Raw genomic sequence first — 6,771 nt, forward strand, 5'->3', positions numbered from 1 at the left:
TTGGTCTAGCAAACTCCTGCTCATCCTTCAAGACTCAACTCAAATTGTCCCTTGTCCAGAACGTCTTTCCTGCCCATTTCTGTTTCTTCCATTGCAGGTGCACATACTTTAAAAATTATCCATCTATCACACTCTACCGTAATTATTTTATGACATGTTGAGCCTTCCATTAGATGGGAATCTCTCAAGGGCAGGGACTCTGTCTGGCTCATCTCTAAATCCTTAGCTGAGTGCTTGGCACATGAGAATTACTTGACAAATATTTGCTCGAGTGAGATAGTGAAACCATCTTTAGATGCGAACAAATACAAGCACAGCTTCCCAGGAAAGCTTTACCCCAGGGAAGGTTTTATTGCCTTCATGTAAGAAGTTGCAAACCAGAAATGACCTTCACATTTGGTAGTATTTTGCCCTGTGTATTTTTTTTTAAATGGAAATTGTTTTCCAGTGTTAGAAACTAAGATTTCCAAATTTCCAGGAAGTTATTAGATCTGGCAATTTGAGTCCACATTCCTGCTGGCAACAATGAAACAGAATAAAACATGCGGCTGCATCTTTTAGATAACAAATATTCGTATACTCTACAGATTTTGTTTTCTTACTCCTGGTCAACTTTAATCATTTATGGTCTCTGTCTTCTGTGGGCATGAGACCCTTTTAACTCCAGACCCTTTAAGCTCAAGTTCAGACATTGACTATTTTACAAAAGTAAAATAAAAACAGTGAAAGCAACAATAATGGCTGCTAACATTTACTGAGCATCACGTTCTGGGTCCTCTGCAAGGCAATTAATACACATTGACAGATGAAATCCTCCAAACTATCCCTTGACCTAGAAAACATTCTTAATCTAATTTTATCAATGAGAAGATCAAGATTCCAAGGGGTGACACTGGGAATTAGCAGAAACTCCTGTCCCCAGGTCTGACTGTTGCGAGTCCTTGCTGCCAACTTTCCATTATAAAGCCATATCCCTTCTCACTCTTCCATGCTTTTCCTTGCCCGGTTTTAGACACCGAGTGTGGTTGAAAGGGGGACTTCGGGCTAGTGACATAAACTTTCCATGTTTTCGTCCTCTACTAGCAATGAATTAAGAGCTAACATTACTTCCAGGGGCATATGTGGGCACATAAGATGGTGTAGATGAAACACTGAACTTCTCAGACATTTTCACAAATAGGAAATGACCTCATGTGAGCAGGCGGATCATGGCTGCGAAAAGGCTGACACACCTGGAGTAGGGAGGCAGGAGCGGTTTTAACCATTTAAAGAAAACAATGGTTTTGTGGCTTCTGCTACTACCCAGTCTTAAGGAAGCCTTACCTAGAGAGAGAATGTCTCAGTGGAATTAATAAAAATTTGGGTCCCCAAAGGTTGCCCATGGCTTTGTGCCAGTTTGGTGGCAACTGAAAGATGAAAGTCAGTGGAGGGTATAAGAATCAATTGTGGTGGAACCAGTACTACGCCAGGCCAGGAACCAGCAAAGTTTTTCTGTAAAGATCCAGATGGGAAATAATTTAGGCTTCATAGGCCACATGTAAACAAATGAGCATGGGTGTGTTCCAACAAAACTTTATTTACCAAACCAAGTCATGGGCCCACAGGCCACAGTTGGCCAACCCCTGAGCTGGCACCATGGAGGCAGAGCAGAGGCGAAGCAGAGGACATTGCACCTGATCTTCACCAGCATCTAGCACAATAACGAGGACAATACATCTCTCGGGGTAGCCCCAACCCTTTGAGGCAGATGGCCAGATAGTGACAGTGAGGTAAGTAACAGGCTCTCAGTGGGTCTGGTCCCAGACTAGCCCCAGAGGGCATGAGGACAGTGAGTCTCTGCCTGTTTCCAGCCAACAGTTCCTCCCAGGAATTATGCAGCCCCAAGAGCAGAACAGGTGAGGCAACACGGCCTCTCAACAGATGACAGGCTTGCGGTACCCAGGAGCAGCCAAACAAGAATGCTTAGATTCACACATTTAGAAAAAAATGAATGCCGCTCCTCCTCCGCACCCTCTTTGACCCCCCCCACCTGCCACCCCTGGTGCCGCCTTGCACTAAGCCATCTAGTTGTGCTTGAACTGCCCACTCCTTGCAGACTACGTGTACACCAAGACTAGAGGGGCTTCTGCCTGAGGCCAAACGGTTTGGAGTCCTTCCTCGATGTGATAATGTTGAGGCCGGTTGCTTCTTCCAAGCGTGTAACCAACATGATTCAAAGAAGCAGAAATTTAGTTCCCGTTTTCTCTGTTCACCTAATCCTTCACTGTCCTTATGCTTTTGGTTTTGTTCTCATTTCACCGTTTTCATTCATAGTATTAAGTCTGCTCATTTCTACACTATGTTTTGAGCTTTACTACACTAATATGTTTTGTTGTCATTTTTACTATTCATTGTTTTACTTTTCAAGTGAAATGACAAAGAGTATGAGAGTGGGCACAGTATAGGGAAATGTCCTGGGGTCAGAGACAGAAGCCAGAGTGTCAGCCTTACTGTCCCCTTGTGAGCAGTGGGACCTTGGGCAAATGCAGAAACACTTTGAACGTCGATTGCTTCACCTACAAAATAAAGGTAAGTGCTGATCTCAGAGAGGTATTACAAGGATTAAACAAGTTAAACGAGAAAGATTCTCCTTACAACTCAATAATAAGATGACATATAATCCAAATGAAAACTGGACACAGGATCTGAATAGACATTTCTCCAAAGTAGATACACAAATGGCCAATAAGCATGTGCAAAGATGCTCAGTATCATTGGCCATCCGGAAGGCTAATCCAATCAAAACCACAGTGAGATGCTACTTTACACCCAGTAGGATGACTATAATCATAAAAGTTAGAGAATAACAAGTGTTGGTAGAAAATTTCAAACCTTCACACACTGCTCGTGGGAATGTAAAATGGCGGTAGCTTCTTTGGAAACTAGTCTGGCAGTATCTCAAAAGCTAAACAGAGTTACTATATGGCCGAGCAATTACCCTCCCAGGTACAGAGAAATGAAAACGTATGTCCATACACACATCTGTACATGAATAGCAACCTTCATAGCAGCATTATTCATTAAAAAGTAAAGACAACCCAAATGGCCATCAACTGATGGATAAACAAAATGAGGTAAGGACATACAACAGAATATTATTTGACAACAACAAAAAATGAAGCGCTGATTTATGCTTCATGAGGTATAAACCTTGAAAACGTGATGCTAAGTGAAAGAAGCCAGTCACAAAGGACCGCATAATGTACAATACTATTTATGTGAAATAGCTACAATAAGCGATTCATAAAGACAGAAAATTGATTAGTAGTTGCCAGGGGCTGGGGGAAGGAAAAAATGGGAAGTGACTGCTACTGGGATTGGGTTTCTCTTGGTGGTGATAAAACGCTCTGGAATCAAACAGTTGTGATAGTTACACACCCTGTGAATACACCTAAAACTATTCAATTGTACATTTTAAATTGGTGTACTATATGGTATTTTAATTATATCTGAATAAAGTTGTGATTTAAAAAATACAGAAGGTTCCTGCCCTAGTGCCTGACACATGGTAGGAACTAAAAATAGTCACTATCATTGTCAGTTACCTACCTGGGCATTAGTTTCTCCATGTTTTAAATGCAGTAGATTATTCTGGAGCCTTCAACCCTGCTATTCTGAGAATCTACATGCTCAAACATATGCGTGATAAGGTCTCCAGAGAAAGATTATTGTGGACTGGAGCAGTCAGAAAATCCCTTTAGAAGTTTGGACAGGACAAGAGTTGAGGAGAAGGCTTTTAGAATTACTACAAGTAGCACTGTGAAAGCACAAAGGTAGGAATGCTTTAGTTCCCGATTTGGTCCATGGGAGTGCAATTTGAGTAAGCAAATGGTGAATGAATGGAAGGGATAAGTCGGACAAGGAGGCAAAATGAGATTTCAAAGAGTCTTGAAAACATAGGACAAAAAGTTTGGACTTAACCCAGCATTGGAATGTCAAGGTGTGAATTTAAGGAAAACTAACCTGCCAGTTCATGTGGTATAAATGGAATGGCCAGAGTCAGAGTACAGGAAGTATAGGAGATATCCTAGTTATCTGAGGTTTTGCTTTCCACAGTTTCAGTTTCCCATGTTCAAACATGGTCCAAAAATATTAAATGGAAAATTCCAGAGACAGAGAGAGAGAGAGAGAGAGAGAGAGAGACCAACGACATTCACAAAATTTTTATTACAGTATATTGCTATAATTGTTCTACTTTATTATTATTGTTGTTAATCTTTTACTGTGCCTAATTTATAACTTAAACTTTATCATTGGTATGTATGTGCAGGATAAAACACTATATATATGGTTCAGTACGATCCACAGTTTGAGACATCCACTGGGGTTCTTGGAACCTATGCCATGTGGGTTGGGGGAAATGCGGTACTAGTTGGTGAGGGCCTGAAGAAGAGAAATGGCACAAAATAGTAGCTGCGTCATTATCATAAAAGTGACAGAATGAAGAAGAAATAATCTCTTTCCCTCCTTCCCCAACACCTAACAAAGTTAATAATAACCACAAAATAATGGTTAAAACCAGGGGAATATTACCAGTAACCTCTAAATAGGGCATCAAGTATAAACCTGTGCCATAAGATGCAAAAGAGGCACCTACTAAGAAAAAGAAAGACAGGAAGGAATGGAGAGAGGCAGAGAAAGAACGAAACAAACAAAGATGATTTGGGCACAGTTTGGAGTTGCATCAAAATCTCCCGCCCCAATCTTCAGATGTTTGGGAAAAGAAGGTGAGTTGATGACATTGTAAGATTTCTCTCTAATTTCACCCACAGTCAAGAGAGAAGTAGGCATGATTTGGCAGCCCTGGGAAGCCTCAGAAAATCCCTGGATAGTGGAATCCCAGGACTTCTGCCCAGCCACGACTAGAAATAACTATGAGAGGTGTTTGTCAGGAAAAATTGATAGAACTTAGTGAATGAAATCATACAGAAGGTGAAATTAAAGAATGAGCTTGAGATGAACCAAGATTTCTGGCCCAGATTGTTCATGGTGGTGCCAACAGTAAGGATGGGAGGAAGAGGGGGCATATTACGGGAGAAAAGGATGCAGCCTATTTTCAGATGCATGAAGCATGAGCAACTTATATCTTGAATTCGGGTGTCTGGATCAGCCTATCCTCGAGCCTCCCAAATAGTGTACCTTTGATAGGTGTGTGTGGGATGAATGAGGTGACTGCGTATAAAATGTTAATTCAAGATGAAAAAAAAAAAAATGATGGCAAGTATAAACTCAAGATTTTTTTTAAAATCACTTTTTCTCAAGCACTCTGGAATCAACTAGCTTCATGATGCTTTAAAGATCTTACATTTCAAACTATCTTTTCAATATCATAGAGCCACAGTCTGAGTCCTCTTGCACTTAACAAATAATCATGAAAAGCATATTGGAGAACAGAAAAACTGAATATGTAACTTCCTCCACTGATAGAAAGCACAAAAATTTCCAATTCTTACAACTTAAAGACATATAACACTTCAAAAAAATGTATGATAGTAAGTTTCAAGACCCTAGTTTTCTGTACCACTCATTATATAATCATCAAACATAAGAAATCAAGTTGATTCACAAATAAAAGTGGAATGACCATGCTTTGTGGAAATCTATGACCAGTTTTATGGAAGCTATTGTGATTCTGGGACCTGACTTTTAATTAAAGGGAAGGTGAGAGATTTGCCCATCAGATATGTTCAATTACAGGCTTCCTAATGAAGCTCACCTACCCAGGTCTACTGAATATTTCCTTTTCGAAAGACCCCATCCTCCTCCTCGCATATTCTAACACTTTGTGTCTCTGACATTTGCTCTACAAGAGAATAACTAAACAGTTAAATGTTCTCAAATAAAGGGAAGTGGATCTTGAGTGGACACAGTAAGCCTAAAGGATGTGAACACAATTCCTTGATTATGTGTGCATATGTGTGTGTGTATATGTGTGTGTAAAACTTCCTGTATAAAATCAATCTTACTAATTTTCTAGACTTCGAGAACATTCTTCTCACTACCTCAAATTGGGTGTTCTTAAACTGGGACTTAAAAAAAAAAGTTCAAATATTACATGTAAATCTTTAACGTGTCTAGGTAAATATCTTTTAAAAAAATAGGTAGGGAGTTTCCAACTTTCAGCAGGATTCCCAAAGGGGTCTGTTACCCAAAATGGATCAAGAACCACAGCATGTGAGACTCCTAATAATTAAAGACAATGAAAGTTCATTTAGTAAATCTGTACAAGACAAAGAGCCAATTTCACGGTGCTTCTTGGGATTGGTTCCTGGAAGTCCAGTCACTCACTGGTGGCGTCACAACTGTGTCTCAATTGCCTGCACGATTTCCCCTCCCTATTATTTTCACATCCAACTAATTATTTTCTTAATATTTTCATCCACAAAATAAAATTCCAAAGTTATTAGAATCCATCTTAGAAGAGTTTCTCCTCCTTTCGAAAGAGACTATTGTTGTCACTTGGAAAACTGTAAATAGCTTTCAGGATGATATTGAATTTTAAGTCTGTGCCTACATTTACTGGAAATGTCTAAGTTTTGAAATAGTAGGGAGCTCACATTCCATCTGGTGTGTTTTCATTTTATCTCCTCTTCTCAGTGAATTTTAAAAGTCAACTGCAGTGTCAATATCCTTTCTGCTATGCTAATGTGGCCGCCATGTAGAAATCAAAGTGGGGGCAGCCCTCAGGGCAGGTGTTTTTTTTCCCTCAATTGAACTAGTTAGTGTTATGGA

The 6,771-nt window shown here is 40.0% G+C and overlaps 1 protein-coding gene across 9 annotated transcripts in view; it reads right to left on the bottom strand.

Moving 5' to 3' along the window:
- Positions 1–6,771, bottom strand: part of FHIT (fragile histidine triad diadenosine triphosphatase) — a 1,368,446-nt gene that overhangs the window by 154,233 nt on the left and 1,207,442 nt on the right. The window lies entirely within an intron of this gene.

This window comes from Rhinolophus sinicus, linkage group LG10 (genome assembly GCF_036562045.2).
Source record: "Rhinolophus sinicus isolate RSC01 linkage group LG10, ASM3656204v1, whole genome shotgun sequence".
Taxonomy (NCBI): domain Eukaryota; kingdom Metazoa; phylum Chordata; class Mammalia; order Chiroptera; family Rhinolophidae; genus Rhinolophus; species Rhinolophus sinicus.